The sequence below is a fragment of the Triticum urartu genome, chromosome 4, assembly GCF_003073215.2.
Source record: "Triticum urartu cultivar G1812 chromosome 4, Tu2.1, whole genome shotgun sequence".
In the NCBI taxonomy this organism is placed as follows: domain Eukaryota; kingdom Viridiplantae; phylum Streptophyta; class Magnoliopsida; order Poales; family Poaceae; genus Triticum; species Triticum urartu.
The window spans coordinates 113,006,800-113,023,208 of NC_053025.1; positions in this window are offsets into that span (position 1 = coordinate 113,006,800).

A 16,409-nucleotide genomic window follows, 5' to 3' on the forward strand; every position below is an offset into this window, starting at 1 on the left:
TTGGACACCGCCATTTCCTTGCCAAGGACAAGCCGCATCCTAGAAAATACCGAAGACATGTGTTCAATGCAAAGCATGAAAACCGTGATGCGCCAAAGAGGCTCACCGCCGATGAGTTACAAGTGGAATTAGAGAAGGTCAGGCATATTACAGCAGGGAACCATCTTGGTAATGGTAGCGGGAAAAGGAAGTGTGGCAGGGTAGAAGAGAGATTATTGTTTACCCGCAGGTCGACTTTGTGGGACTTGGAGTATTGGAAAGATTTGGATCTGCGGCATAATCTTGATGTGATGCACATCGAGAAAAATATATGTGACAGCATTATCGGCACACTTCTTAATATTGAAGGAAAGACGAAAGATACCTTAAAATCTAGGATTGATTTGACACACCTGGGTATTAGAAAGGATTTGCAGGTGCAAGATGTAGGTAAACCACGGGATATGGCACCAGCTGTGTACGTCTTGGACAAGGTAAAAAGAAAAGAATTATGCGAGGTCCTGTCATGTGTGAGATTCCCACATGGATTTGCTTCCAACCCTGAAAGGAGAGTCAGTGCAGATGGAAACAAGGTACAAGGGTTGAAAACTCATGACTGCCACATCCTACTTCAAAGGGTTTTACCTGTTATCCTTAGAGGATTGGGCCGCCCTGACTTATACAGAGCAGTTACAGAGTTGGGACAATTCTTCAGGGAACTTTGCAGTAGGAATATCAGGATAGATGCTTTGGAGCATCTTAGAGACAAGATACCAACTATCCTATGCGACCTTGAGAAGATATATCCTCCAGCCTTCTTTGATGTGATGGTGCATTTGGCTGTTCATCTACCTGATGAGGCACTACTTAGAGGTCCAGTACAGTATGGCTGGATGTACCCTATTGAAAGGCAGCTAGGCACTTTCAAGGGCTATGTTAGGAACAGAGCTAGGCCCGAGGGTTCCATTGCAGAGGCCTACATTGCTACAGAAGCGTTGACATTCTGCTCAAAATACATTGAAACAGATGATCAGCTTAGCAAAGAGGTGGGTGAAGACAATCCCGGGCTCAATGTTTTTGATTATTCTGTTCGAGTTACAGGGAAGAGTCGACAAGAGGACAAACCTAAAGATTTGGACAAAATGGTTTGGTATGTGTTGAATAACTATCCTGAGATACTACCTTATATCAAGTAAGTGCAGTACTGCAGCTTATACATCGTAATCTACTAAACTTGCAGCACATTCTTATATATTTAGATGTTTGATGCGATCACTATGTTGTGCAACATCTACAAAGAGGAGTTACTGCCGCAAAATCCAAGAAACATTGACAAACTGGTTATGGCAGGATTTGCGAAATGGTTCAAGAACCATGTAAGCTTTTGAAGTGCACTATCAGTTTTTTAATATATTGAGTACATAAGATGATCAGCTTCTCTATTTTCTAACCATAGGTTAAGAAGATGCGGGAGGATGGGCAGGCAGTTGATGATGCCCTTTACTCACTAGCAATGGGTCTTGATACTCCGGTAAGACATTATGAATCTTGCGTTGTTGGAGATGTGCGCTACAACACCCTTGCACGAGACGAAGGCAGGAAGACACAAAATAGTGCCATAATGAGCATGGATACGTATGATAAAGAGATAATTGAAATGTATGCTAACATAACAGATATTATTCAGTTGTAGTATATCTCCAGTTTCGAGGATCATCGGTGTGTGGTTTTGTTGTGCTGTCGTTGGTATAACCTGTTTTCCAGGATCGAAAACCCAGAGCTGATGATTATTTCAAATCCATCAATGTCAAGGTGGCGTACCAGACCAACAAGCCTTTTATTTTGGCAAATCAAGCAACACAGATATTTTTCTTGGAAGATACATTTGCATGTAGCGATGACTGGAGAGTATTGCAAAGGTTTGAGAAGAGGAATTCATTTAATGAAGTTGCACAACAAGATGATGCTTACACTGCTCCTGATGTACAAGAAAACACAGATGTTCCTAATATCTTTGAGAACCATCACGTCAATGACACTGGTGAAAAGATTGCCTGTCGTGATGTGGACATACAGGAGTTGATCAAGAAGAAGCCAATGTTTGAGGACGTTGAGGATGAAGAAGAAGATGACACCATGGGGAATTACGATTCAGACTGATACACATGGCGAAGATGTTGACGCTGCTGCTGCGGATGATGATTATATTGCTTTTGTCGTATTTGCCTGTCAGAAGACGTTTTTTATCTACTGTGTGAAATTGTGTTTGCTATGACAACTGAAACCTGATGAACTTGTTGTTTAGTAATTTGCTGTGAGAACATCACTTGTTATGTATGCTGATTTGTGTTTGGTGATTGTATGACAACTAAAACATGATGACATTGTTGTTTAGTTGTACTCATATTTGGCTGTGAAACTGGAATTTGATGACATAGTTTGCTGTTGGACTGCAATTTGCTCGACGTCTTCGAATGAGAACAAAGATGAACCGACAGGGCCTCTACTATTTATTTATTTATATGAGCAAAAGGGGATACCCCCTGATTTCCGTTAATAGAAATCATTAGATGTTCACAACACTACGCCCAACCTGCTACACAAGTTTCATTCATTACTAGTTTCAGCAAAGTGCTCATGTCATAGCCACTGAATACATCACGAGTGCTACATACACTCCAAATAAAGAGATAATTATCCTACAGAGCACATTGATTTTTCCCATTATCTTCACAAGCTCGTTCATCTCCTCATTGCTGTCAAGGCCGTTCAGCAGCTGTTGCTTGGCCATGATCAGAGGAACTGCAACTTTAACCTTCTGCTCTGCATCTTCCTCTTCTGCCGTTCCTTCAGTTACTTGTCCAACACCCCAACCTGCTGGTATTGGGATTCCTTGGCTAACCAAATAATCAGCGTAATTGCATTCCCCCAGATCAGCAACTTCCCAGAAATACAAATCACATGAATCTTCCCTTTTCTGCACGAATCAAATTGGAAGATCATCAACCAAACTATTAAAAAAATCAGCAACTGAAAGCAGCAGAACAACACTTAAACATATTATTATCCCATGATTCGGGCATTTGTAGAAGACTCAGCCAGGGTTGCGGATTGTGGTTGAGACGCGACGGATGACTCTGCATGATTTGCAGCAGTGGCACCACACCAACGGCAGCAGGTTGGGATGCACAATCGGCTGCGGTGTGCGTGCCGGCGGGGGTGTGATGAGACCCACAAGTGATGGTACGGGTGGCGACTTGGCGCATATCTGGTTGTTGCCTGCTGAAGAGTAGGTGGACGAGCAGCCAGCGGACATGGTTGCTGCGCCCAGAGCTTCTGATGCTAGGCAGAGTAAGTAGAGAAGAGGAGAAGCGAACGTTGGATATGTCAGTTTCATTACTTGTAGAGTAGCATAGCACCATATATAGTCATAGTCTAGGTTTGGATTCGAACCAGCTACAGGAGCATGTCTTTCTTTTTTCAAAAACTCGGCAACGTCTCTTTACTGTTACAGTAGCTTGTTCTGTACGCCTTCCCAAGTCTTTGATTTTCTTTCTATATATAAAAAAGTATGCTACTTGGTGTCCACTTAGTCAACAAATGATTGTGCCAACCTTGACCATTGGATTGACATTCAACGTCTGCCGCATTTCTTCAGTCTCTTCTTCCTCGAGCCGCCAAAGCCAAACCAGCGCCGGCGGGACCGCCTGCTCCCGCCTCCCACGGCTGGCTATGATCTTCCCCGGCTCCTGTTCGTTCCCGTCTGAGGCCTCACCATTGTCCTCCGCCTTGGTTCGCTCGCTGCGACGCCGCCCTCCAGTGTTGTCAACATGGTCAACAACCGAGAGGAATAAGGAGATGACTATACATGGTGAGGATGACAATAGGGACCCAGCAGCGTGCAGTAATTTTGTTTTTTCGGGACAAAGAAGGGTATCAACTGGGTTGTGCGGGACTCGTCGCCGGTCTAGCCCAGACTTTTATTTCATATGTTTAGCACATGACCAGCCCAGTTTGTTTTTTTAATTTCTGAAAATGGCTAGCCAGCTATTTTGTTTTTTGCAGAATAACCAACGTAGGCCAACTTGCTTTTTTACGCCGTGCTGGGCTGGAAATCTTTCAAGACGAGGAGGGATGCATTTTGCCCAGAAAATGGGCTATAAGTAATAAGAAATGGGCTATAAGTAATAATAAATGGCTGTAAAATGAAAAAAATACAGCAAACAGGCAATTAGTTCAAAAATATTGTTTTCTTTCGGATTTTAATATTTTAAATTTCATTGTTTTTGTGCGGGTAAAATTTCATTGAATTTAAATTAAGGTATATTTAGATTTAAAATAAATTTGAATCTGGCTAGAATTTCGTGTTGTATGCTGTTTGGGACAGATTTGGAGGCTAACTTTTGGGTCTACTAGGTTGACATGTACTTTGGCTTTGTCAACTTAGTCCACAAACGATTCTAGCAGCAGTGACCATTGGACGGCCGTGCTGCTTCTTCAATATCTGATCTTCTTGCTCCAGCCGCCCAAACCAGCTCCGATGGGACTGCCTGCTCCCACCTCCCGTGGCCGGCTGTGCTGCCGCACAGGCCGCACCGCCCCACCCTACTTTGTTGCTGGCCAAGCCATTCCTCTACTCACCCACACCTCCTGTTATTTTCCGGCGACGGCAGCCGGACCAGTAAACCCTCGTACTCCCCACCGCGTGGGCAACCATTGCCGAGTCTTCCCCGGCTCCATGTCGTTCCCTTCCTAGGCCTCGCCGTCGTCCACCGCCATGGTGCTCTCGGCGCGGCCTGGTCAACATGGTCAATGAACGACATCCATCGGCCGTGGACTGTACGCGCAAAATAATGATTCCTCCACCTGACAGCTGGGACCCACTGGAAGGGCCTCTGTATTTCGCGAAAAAAACGCCCCCCCCCCCGCTGACATGTCGGACCCACCAGCTATATCTTCGCACGCAAGGAAGTGCCACCTTATTACGCACAAAAAAATGAATACCCCCTGCTAGCTGGGACCCACCATTATGGGAGGCTGACTTGTGGGCCTACTAAGTTGACGGGGATGGAGGGCTTTGTCAACTTAGTCAATATGGACGATTCTAGCTCCAGTGACCATACGATGTCCATCCAACGGCTGTAGTGCTTCTTCAACCTCTGGTCTTCTTGCTCCAGCCGCCCAAAGCAGCGCCGGTCGTGCTGCATGCTCCTGCCTCCCATGACCGCCTGTGCAGCCGCGGAGGCCTCACCGCCTCCTACTATTCCCACCACTGTCCAGGCCCTGCGGCGACGGCAGCCTCACACCACAGCCGAACCAGTGAACCCTCGTACTCCTCTCCGCGCGGGCTTCCACTGTCGCGTCTTCCCCGGCTCCGCGTTGTCCCCTTCCTAGGCCTCGCCGTCGTCCACCACCATGGTGCTCTCCGCGTGGCGTGGTTAACGTGGTCAAGGAACGACTTCCATCGGAAGAGTACTGTACGTGGAGAGGCTGACAGCTGGGTCCACGGCCACAGCCTAGTTTTTTTGTGATTTGCCAAGTAAGTCACTTTGTCAGGTCTGTTGGGCTGCAAATCTTTCAAGACGAGGAGAGCATTCATTCGGCTGGCCGAGAAAATGGCCCATCAGTAATGAGAAATGGGTTGTACATTTCTAAAACACATCAATCCGGCAATTAGTTTCAAATATCTTTTTTTTTCATTCTGAGATTTTAAATTGCATTAATTTTTATGCGTAGAGAATTTGTTGGATTTTATATTGATATACATTTATTTTTAAAATTAGTTTGAATGTGAGTCGAAATTTCGGTATTAAAAACAGTTTGGACCGCACCGAAATATGCAAAATTTTGTATAATTTTTTAGCCGTGGCCACAATATGGGCTGTAATGCTAACAAAAAGAATATGGGCTCCAAAAAAAACCTTAAGAATTAGCAAATGGGCTGTAAATTATTAGAAATAATGGCAGATGGGTTGTATGCTGTTTTTCATAGATTTGAGGCTTTCCTAAAAAAAATGTTGACGCACAAGCAGTGACTGTTGGATGTCCATCGAACGGCAGTCGTGCTTCTTCAATCTCTGCTCTTCCTGCTCCATCCTCTCAAACAAGAGCCGGCGGGACTGCCTGCTCCCTCCTCCCCGCAGCCGGTTGTGCTGCCGCGCAGGCCTCACCGCCACACCGTACTCCCATCGCTGGCCTAGCCATCCCTCTACTCACCCACACCTGCTGTTATTCTCCGGCGACGGTAGACGAACCAGTAAACCCTCGTACAGTCGTACTCCCCTCCGCGTGGGAAACAACTTCCGAGTCTTCCCTGCCTCCGTGTCGTTCCCTTCCTAGGCCTCGCCGTCGTCCACCGCCCTGGTGCTCTCGGCGCGGCCTGGTCAATGTGGTCCATGACCGACATGCATCTGAAGTGGACTGTACGTGGAGAGGCCGACAGCTAGGTCCACGGCCGCATGCAAGGAAATACCTCCTTATTACGCGCAAAATAATGATTCCTCCACCTGACATCAGGGACCCACCGAAAGGGCCTCTGTATTTCGTGAAAAAAACGTTACCGCAGCTGACAGCTCGGACCCAGCAGCTATATCTTCGCACGCAAGGAAGTGCCTCCTTATTACACACAAAAAATGAATACTCCCCCTGCTAGCTGGGACCCAGTATAGTGGCAGGCTGACTTGTGGTCCTACTAAGTTGACGGGGACGGAGGGCTTTGTCAACTTAGTCAATATGCACGATTCTAGCTCCAGTGACCGTAAGATGTCCATCCGACGGCCGTAGTGCTTCTTCAACCTCTGGTCTTCTTGCTCCAGCCGCCCAAACCAGCACCGGTCGTGCCTCGTGCTCTTGCCTCCTGTGGCCGGCTGTGATGCGGTGGAGGCCTCACCGCCCCCTACTACTCCCACCGCTGGCCAGGCCATCCCTCTACTCACCCACACCCCCTGTTATTCTGCGGCGACGACAGCCTCACACCGCAGCGAACCAGTGAACCCTCGTACTCCTCTACGCGTGGGCATCCACTGCCGCGTCTTCCCCGGCTCCGCGTCGTCCCCTTCCTAGGCCTCGCCGTCGTCCACCGCCCTGGTGCTCTCGGCGCGGCGTGGTCAACGTGGTCAAGGAACAGCTTCCATCGGGCGTGGACTGTACGTGGAGAGGCTGACAGCTGGGTCCAAGGCCGTTGCAAGGAAGTGCATCCTTATTGTGTGCAAAATAATTATTCCTCCACCTGACAGCGGGGACCCACCGGACGGGCCACCGTATTTCACGAAAAAATGTTTGCCCCTGACTGCTGGGACCCACCAGCTACATCTTCGCACGCAAGGAAGTGCGTCCGGCCAAAAAAAATGATTCGCCCCACTGACTGCTGGGACCCACTAGCTACATCTTCACAGGCAAGGAAGTGTCTGACAGTCGGGACCCACCTGGTCGAAGCGTACGTAGCGTTGTCATTCTGGTCGGGAACGTGTACGTACATATATACTGGTGGATGTAGATGCGCGCACGTGTCATAGTAGAGGCACGTGCGTGTCATAGTAGAGGCGCGCATGTAGCATTTACAGGTACGTACAGCGGCCAGGGGGCAAGAAACAAAATACGGCCACGTATGTGTACATACGGGTGGGGTCTCGAATGCCTACTCGCGCATACGTACGGCTAGGGCTCGTGTACATGGCTGGGTCGGAACGGAGAAACAACGTCGTCGTCGTATTCATGGGGAGGCAATGGAATGCGTCGTGTTCATGGGGAGGCAACAGAATGCGTCGTGTTCATCGGGAGGCAACGGAACGCGTGGGAGCCAACCGGCTGGGTCAGAACGGAATGCGTGGTCGTGTTCATCGGGAGGGCTTGGACGGAACAGGCGATGGAAACGAGGCCTGGCGTATCGCACAACGGAGGAAACGGACCTCCTACGTTCGGAACGGGGTCCTGTTAACCGGGAGGGGTCTGGCGTACCGCAAAAGGGAGGAAACGGACCTCCTACGGTCGAAACGGGGGTCCTGTTGATTGGGAGGGGTGTGGCGTACCGCAAAATGGACGAAACGGACCTCCTCCGGTCGAAACGGGGGTCCTGTTGATCGGGAGGGGTGTGGCGTACCGCAAAACGGATGAAACGGACTTGTGCTGGAGCGCTATAGTCGAAACGGGGGTCCTGTTCATCGGGAGGGGTGTGACGTACCGCAAAACGGGACTCCACGGGATACTGTTCATCTCCATCGTCGACCTCCTCCAGCCTCCACGGGCTCCTGTTCATCCAGCCTCCACCGCGCGCTACTCCACCGGCTACTGTTCAACCACCCCTCCACGGGCACCCCTCCACCGTCTACTGTTCATCCAGCCCTCCACACCACGGGGTCCTGTTCAACCACCCCTCCATGGGCACCCCTCCACCGTCTACTGTTCATCTAGCCCTCCACCACACCACGGGGTCCTGTTCATCCAGAGGCAATGCCACCGCTCACTGTTCATCCAACCCCCCCCCCCCCCCCCCCCCCCCCCCCCCCCCCCCCCCCCCCCCCCCCCCCCCCCCCAACGCTCACTGTTCATCCCAGAGGCAGCATCGATCGGCTTCAGTTAGCAGCAGTAGCGAAGGAATCGCTCGATCAGGTTCAGTTAACATCCATCGATCGATCGCTCGGTTTCAGTAACGCGTAGCCTGCAGTGCAATCGCTCGGGTTCAGTTAGAGCCCAACGCCTAGCTTGGGTTCAGTTAGAGCCAACGCCTCGCACACATGCATGTACGTGTATGAGAGAAACGCGCATCGCTCGGCCCTCGACCTCCCACCGTAACCGGGAACTCCCTGACATTTTCCTCGCCCTCACTTCTACCATGGGTTTTTCCGTCATGGACGGCCCAAAGAATGTCATGCAGCTGCGTCACCGGCCCGTCCAGGACGAAAATCCCATTTTCTGTCATGATTTTTTGTCATAGAAGTAGGAGCCCACCACATCTATGATGATACCGGGTTTTGTCACAATTATCATCATAGAAGTTTCATATGTATGACAAAAAAAAATTCGTCCAGCCCAAAATGTCACGGATGAGTCTTTTTTTGTAGTGTAAGATCGGTCGCTCATGATAGTACATACTCCGTACCATACTACCATAGTACCCTCTCTAGCTTAGGCTGTTTTATAGATTGTCGTTGTGATGGACGATATACATGAGCAAGGCGGTCCGAGTATGACAGTTGGTGTTGAGCTAGGTGAATACATGCTCGGCGTTCGCGTAGGCCTCCATCAAACGTCTAAACAGTAATGCCAGACACCGCCGGGGCACGCAGGTGATGGGCTCGCTGTTTGCGTTGCGCCATTTGCAGGACTTTGATTTAGAGGGCGACGTGCATGCATTAGCATGCTTTGACAGCATGAGCGTGAGTGTCTGACACGAAGTATTTCGTTTTCATTTGGCTGACGAGGGTGCGTTGCAGCGACGAGTCTGTGGTTTGATTCCCCACATATGCATAATTTTGGTTTTTACAGTATTTCTTTCTCCATTGACAGGTAGGCCCACATAGATAGATAAAGAACACGAGCTGATGAGGTGCATGCGGACTGTTTGACTGGTCAACCAGACAAATACGGAGCTATAAGCTGAGTCAGTAACTGTATAATCACCATATCTCGTATACAATGATCAAAGTGAGCTATCAAGACAAGTTCGATGACCGCCAATGCATTTTACTCGGTAATAAATGACCAGGATTGAAGGGGAATCCAAATTTGCTTTGTCTTCTGTCCTTGAGCTCTTAACAAACCAATGCACTATACGGTTGTCCAGCCACTCCACCCCAGAGCTCTCACCAAGCGTCGTTCATGCCACTGCGCCGCACACTAACCGGTAAGGCAGCGATGGCATCCCGCCGCGCCGAGTTCCTCGCCGCCCACGACCGCACACAAAATGGTAGGGAAGCGATGGCATCCCGCCGTGCCGAGTTCATCGCCGCTCGTGACCTCACAACTGTGTGGGAGGAATTTGAAGATGCCAAGGCTGAATGGGCGGTAGAGCAAGAGGCGGCCAAAGCCGCACAGAGGGAGCGGAAAAGTCAGAAAGCACTCAAGAAAAGAGAGGCCCGCCGCCGCAAGAAAGAAAAGGACGCACGCACTGCTGCGGAGAGGTCGGCAGAGATCCAAGCACGCTGGGGTGTGGCCGACAAAGCCGGGAAGGAGAACGACGGCGTCTGGCCATAATGTGAGAAGTATTAGTACTAGTAGTTAGTGTGTGTGTGTGTCTGAGTACGAGCATGTACCAATACTACTAGTTACTACTGTAGTTTTTAGAGAAAATTACCAGTACATTAGCCTAGACTAAATGGAAAAATTCCTATCCTAAGAATCAAATGGCATCTCTTTCTCTATAGGAATTGAGATGCATGTCATCTCACCTCCTATGATTTTCATATTCCTATCCTATGAACGAAAGGAGGCCTCTGTTGGAGTAACTACTGTAGCTAGCAGTACTGCTGGTACAGTAGTTTTCTTCAAGAAGCGGAATTCAACGAAGTCGTGATGGTTCCTTCGTCCGAGCAACTTCAAAGTGGGAAGTGGGCCTGTGATTTGACGGCTAATTAGTCATTGTTACTGTGGCGCGACGACCTGGGTGACTCTCCCTTGGAGTTCTGCGTGCATGGCAAGTGGACTAGGATGGTCGACGTCCCACATGTTGGCGAACGGAAGTATTCTTTCTGATATCGAGGAGCAAGGAAACCACATGGTATAGTATCACTGCTGATTGGTTGGCAAAAATAGTATCACTGCCGATTTATAATTATTTTTTATTTCTGATGAATGCCAGCGTTTCAACTCTTACGACGAAGGGTGCCAAACATGACACGTGATGGATGTCCCACACGTCAGCGAAAGGAGTGGGACATGAACAGCATGGTAGAGCCCATCATAAAAAACAATGTGGTAGAGCGTCTCCACTTCTTGCACTTCTGGGTCGGAGACCACACATAGTAGTATTTAGTGGTATGAACGATACAAAGTGTGACCTGGAGAGAAAGACACGTCTAGTTGGAAGGTCTCGGGGCATACACGTAAACAAATATAAAAGTTAATATTTGCCTCCAACTAATATAGTAGTAGAGTACTTAGGCACGTACTCCATAACATCACCGTGCATTGCATGTACAACAGTTAGTGGTAGTACGTAGTAAGAGACAAATGCCACCCAAGAGTTCCCTTCTCAACCTACTTTTGGGTGTTTGGTTGAGTGTATGGAGGGTGCATGGGTCCACACTAGTTTAGCACAAATACACTAGAAGCATGCATGAAGAGGGGTGTTGAGTTGAGGATGCGTGAAGAGGGAACAACTACACTGAGACGAGAACGCAACCAAACACACCCTATATGCCACGCATGTTCATACCATTTGTGCCTTTCTACTTCACTTACTGCGCTACATTACTCAGGTTCGTACGTCCACTCCTGGGTACATGTCCGTCTCGTAGTTCCAGTCCCACATGTTCTTCATATAGATGGAACAATCCTTGCATAACACGTGCACCTTGATGCTAGATGTCTCGCGTGTTGGAAAAAGGATGAACAAAGCTCACGTAAAAAATAGAGTGGAAGAACATAGATTCCGGACGACCGAGAAGGAGCAAGGAACCTTGTGGTGGAGCGTATGCACTCATAATATTTAATATTATTCAGCGATATAAAATTAACCAATCATCTCCATAGTGGACTGGAAGAGTACGAAACACGACAGCCTAGTGTAGTTACATCATACTAGTACATGGCTAACCCACGCTATCACCATATTTCTTGGCTTCCGTGCGACACCTATCTCTAGTAATCCAGCAGCCTGTATCGCTTCTCCCTCCTCGTCTCTATCAAAGTGCGGCGGCTGGCATTTCTGCTGTCTGTTGAGGTCGGTTAACTATCACAAGTTAGCGACATGCCAAGAGCATTCTAAAAAAAATTCCTTTCATGTTCCGTTTTCAAAAAGAAAAAAAAACCTTTCATGTACGAATTTGCCTGTATGCTTTGAGCAACTTGCATGTCCTATACTGCTCCTGTTTGATACTCTAACTTAGCTAGAGGTTAGACTAACTCATGACAAACCCTGAACTAACTGTAGCCAAAGAGGTGTTTGGGTGACAGGGTTAGATTGACAATAAATGCACTTCATAGAGAGAGAAAAGTGATTTTTCAGTGGTCCCAATGAGAACTATCTCCAGTTAGCACCTCTTGGGTGGGATAGTTTTTTTTGGTGGGTTCGGTGCAACTTGCTCCAATTTAAACCCTCATGCTTGGATACTTTAGGGCTATTTGAGCCCCAACTAGCTCAAACTAACTCTAACCCATGGATCCTAACAGGGCCTATGGTCAGTCTCGACGTGGAGCAGTTGCGTGCACCGGGAAGCGGCGCTCTCTCGGCCATCGCGCCACTTCAAAGCCGGCGCCAGTGAGAGGTCGCCTCCGCTCTGGCCGGGCATTAATGCGGCACTGACGCTCCAGGGCGACGCTGACCGTTTCACGTGAGAAGCGCGCGCTGGCAAGGGAGTATAGATTTTGAACCGTTTCAGGTGTAGTACTGTTAGTTTGCAAAACTACTCAATTATTGCACTCATTTTCTTAAGAAATTGTGGTAAAAAACATTACTCCACAGCCCGCTTCCCTTCTCCTTCCTCTTCCACCGCCCACGCACGTCCGCGGGAAGCGACCGGTCAACCCTTATATAGGAGTGCTAGCACAAAAAGATGCATGCATGACCACTAAAATTTCCATATTAAAGCGCCGCTCCGGCGGGAGTATGGCGTATGTTGTTACCTTCGGCCGGCCCATGGCTACCGGGCCACGGCGACCAGAGAAGAGGCGGCGGTAGGGGAATGAATGGAGCTACTGTTTGGGTTCGCCTTTTGGCTTAAATAAATGCGTAGCATCGCGTGTACCCGCGGGTGCACAAATTGTAACATACGTGTCTGCTTAAGTGGGTGAGGGAGTCCTGGATTAGGGGATGTTCGGGTAGCCGGACTATACCTTCGGCCGGACTCCAGGACTATGAAGATACAAGATTGAAGACTTCGTCCCGTGTCCGGATGGGACTTTCCTTGGCGTGGAAGGCAAGGTTGGCGATGCGGATATTCAAGATCTCCTACCATTGTAACCGACTCTGTGTAACCCTAACCCTATCCGGTGTCTATATAAACCGGAGGGTTCTAGTCCGTAGGACAACTCCATCATACAACATTCATACCATAGGCTAGCTTCTAGGGTTTAGCCTCCTTGATCTCGTGGTAGATCTACTCTTGTACTACCCATATCATCAATATTAATCAAGCAGGAGTAGGGTTTTACCTCCATCGAGAGGGCCCGAACCTGGGTAAAAACATCGTGTCCCTTGTCTCCTGTTACCATCCGGCCTTGACGCACAGTTCGGGACCCCCTACCCAAGATCCGCCAGTTTTGACACCGACATTGGAGCTTTCATTGAGAGTTCCTCTGTGTCGTCACTTTTGGGCTCGATGGCTCCTTTGATCATCAACAACGATGCGGTCCAGGGTGAGACTTTTCTCCCCGGGCAGATCTTCGTCTTCGGCGGCTTCGCACTGTCTCACGGGGCATGATCTAGCTCTGCCGCCGAACAGTGCTCTGGAGGCCGCAAACGCACCGGCTCTGACCCTAAATTCGGAGCCTGCTGCGCCAATCGAGGATGAGCGGTTGGATGTCACCTCGGGGGCTGCGATCTCAAAGGCGATCGAGCCAAACGCCAGCCCCGCACTCTGTATGACCCGTGACTCCGAGGATCCGGACTCCTTTCCGTACTCCGAACCCCCCGCGCCCCTGCCGATCGAATCCGATTGGGCACCGATAATGGAGTTCACCGCCGCGGACATCTTTCAGCACTCGCCTTTTGGCGACATCCTGAATTCGCTCAAGTCTCTCTCTTTATCAGGAGAGCCCTGGCCGGACTATGGTCGGAGAGGATGGGATACGGACGATGAAGAAATTCAAAGCCCGCCCACCACCCACTTGGTAGCCACTATCGACAATTTAAACGACGTGCTCAACTTCGACTCCGCGGACATCGACAGCATGGATGACGATGCAGGAGATATGGATGAACCAACGCCCATAGGGCATTGGACAGCCACCTCATCTCACGATGTGTACATGGTGGATACCCCTAAAGGAAGCGACAATGAGGAAAACGGGGACAGAACGGGAGATCGACCCCCCGAAAAGCAATCAAAGCATCGGCGTAAACACCGACCCAAGCCCCGCCTCAATAAAGACCCAGCCATAGAGCGGGATGAGCCGGTAAACGACGAGCAGGCCTTAGAGCAACTGTCCGAACAGGGCAACACGGATAGAGAAACTGAACATCCCTCTCCCGGCGAAAACGGCATTCCGGACGATCTTACGCCGGATAAACCTACGAAGAAGAAGAATCTCCACTAGAGGCTCGTTGCAATAGCACGTAGCCTGAAAAAGCAGAAGCGGAAGCTAAAAACAGCGGGAGATGCACTTAGAATCAGATGGAGCTGAGTAATCAATACCGCAGATAAATACGGTGACAGTCACCGCACTAAAAACTATCCGAAGAGAAAGCTACTGCCCGAATTCGACGAAGAGGCCCTAGAGCCCTCGCATTCAAAAAATAAGAAAGCCACATGGTCGGATAGACGACCCCATGGCCAGCATAAAGCGGCAAGCGGCGCCACACTTAAATCGGCATGCGACCCACTTAAGGTTCGCATCATGGCCCAGTCAGGTCCATTTATGGGCCCAGAAAGCAAGCTCTCGTAAGCAATGCAATAAAGCCATCATCAGAATCCGGCACACCCAAATACAGGGGCGCCGCACACCCCTATGTTTCACCGATGAGGTCCTGGACTATGAATTTCCAGAGGGATTCAAACCCGTAAACATAGAGGCATATGATGGAGCAACAGACCTTGGAGTCTGGATTGAGGACTACATCCTCCACATACATATGGCTAGAGGAGATGATCTTCATGCCATAAAATATTTACCCCTTAAGCTTAAAGGGCCAGCCTGGCATTGGCTTAAAAGCCTTCCTGAAAACACAATTGGAAGTTGGGAAGAGCTCGAGGATGATTTCCGAGCAAATTTTCAAGGGACCTATGTCTGCCCTCCGGATGCTGACGATCTTAGTCACATAACTCAACAGCCCGGAGAATCAGCTCGGCAATTCTGGAATAAATTCCTCACTAAAAAGAATCAGATAGTCGACTGTCCGGACGCTGAAGCCTTAGTAGCTTTCAGGCATAACGTCCGAGACGAATGGCTCGCCAGACACCTCGGCCAAGAAAAGCCAAGAACAATGGCCGCACTAACAAGCCTCATGATCCGCTTTTGTGCAGGAGAGGACAGTTGGTTGGCAAGATGCAGCCCCAGCGACCCAAGTACATCTGAAACCAGGGATGGAAACGGAAAACCGCGACACAACAAGGACCGTCGCCGGACAAAGGAAAAAAGTCCAAAGAGCACGGCAGTCAACGCCGGATTCAAAGGCTCACGACAGAATCAGACAAAACCTCCCCTCCAGGATAACAGGGACGATCCATCCAATTTATACAAAATCCTGGACAGGATATGTCAAATACACAGTACTCCTGGGAAGCCTGCTAACCATACCCACAGAGATTGTTGGGTTTTCAAACAATCCGGCAGACTCAACGCCGAACACAAGGGGCTCGACACACCAAGTGAAGATGAGGACGAACCCCAAAAGCAGAGTACCAGGAAACAAAAGAACTTCCCACAAGAAGTAAAAACTGTAAACTTACTTCACATAACAAAACGTGCGGCACCCATAAAGGTACGCACCACACGACCTATCCCAAAGGGATTCCGCCACTGGTCATCAAAACCAATCATCTTCGATCAACTGGATTACTCTAGAAGTACCAGTAACGCAGGCTGGACTGCCTTGGTACTCGATCCAATAATTGGCGGACTACAGTTTTCAAATGTCCTTATGGACGGCGGCAGTGGACTAAACCTGATATATCAGGACACAATCCATCACATGGGGATAGACCCAGCAAGAATCCACCGCAGCAAAACCTCCTTTCAAGGGGTAACACCTGGTCCGGACACCCATTGCATGGGTTTTCTCCGGCTCGAAGTTATATTCGGCTATACCAATAACTTCTGCCGTGAAAAGCTGACCTTCCACATCGTCCCGTTCTCAAGTCGCTATCAAGCACTACTAGGACGCGAAGCTTTCGCCCGCTTTAACGCAATACCGCATTATGCATCCCTCACGCTTAAGATGCCCGGTCCACGAGGCATTGTCTCTTTGAAGGGGAAGCACTAAAGTGCGCCTCCCCCAAGCGGAGGACGGTGCGGCCGCTTTGACAGCCCCACAGTAAAATGGCTTCACCAGCCAAAAAACTTCAGAATAGGTCATTAAAGACCACGAACGCGAATAAACGGGTTCGGTACAAAAT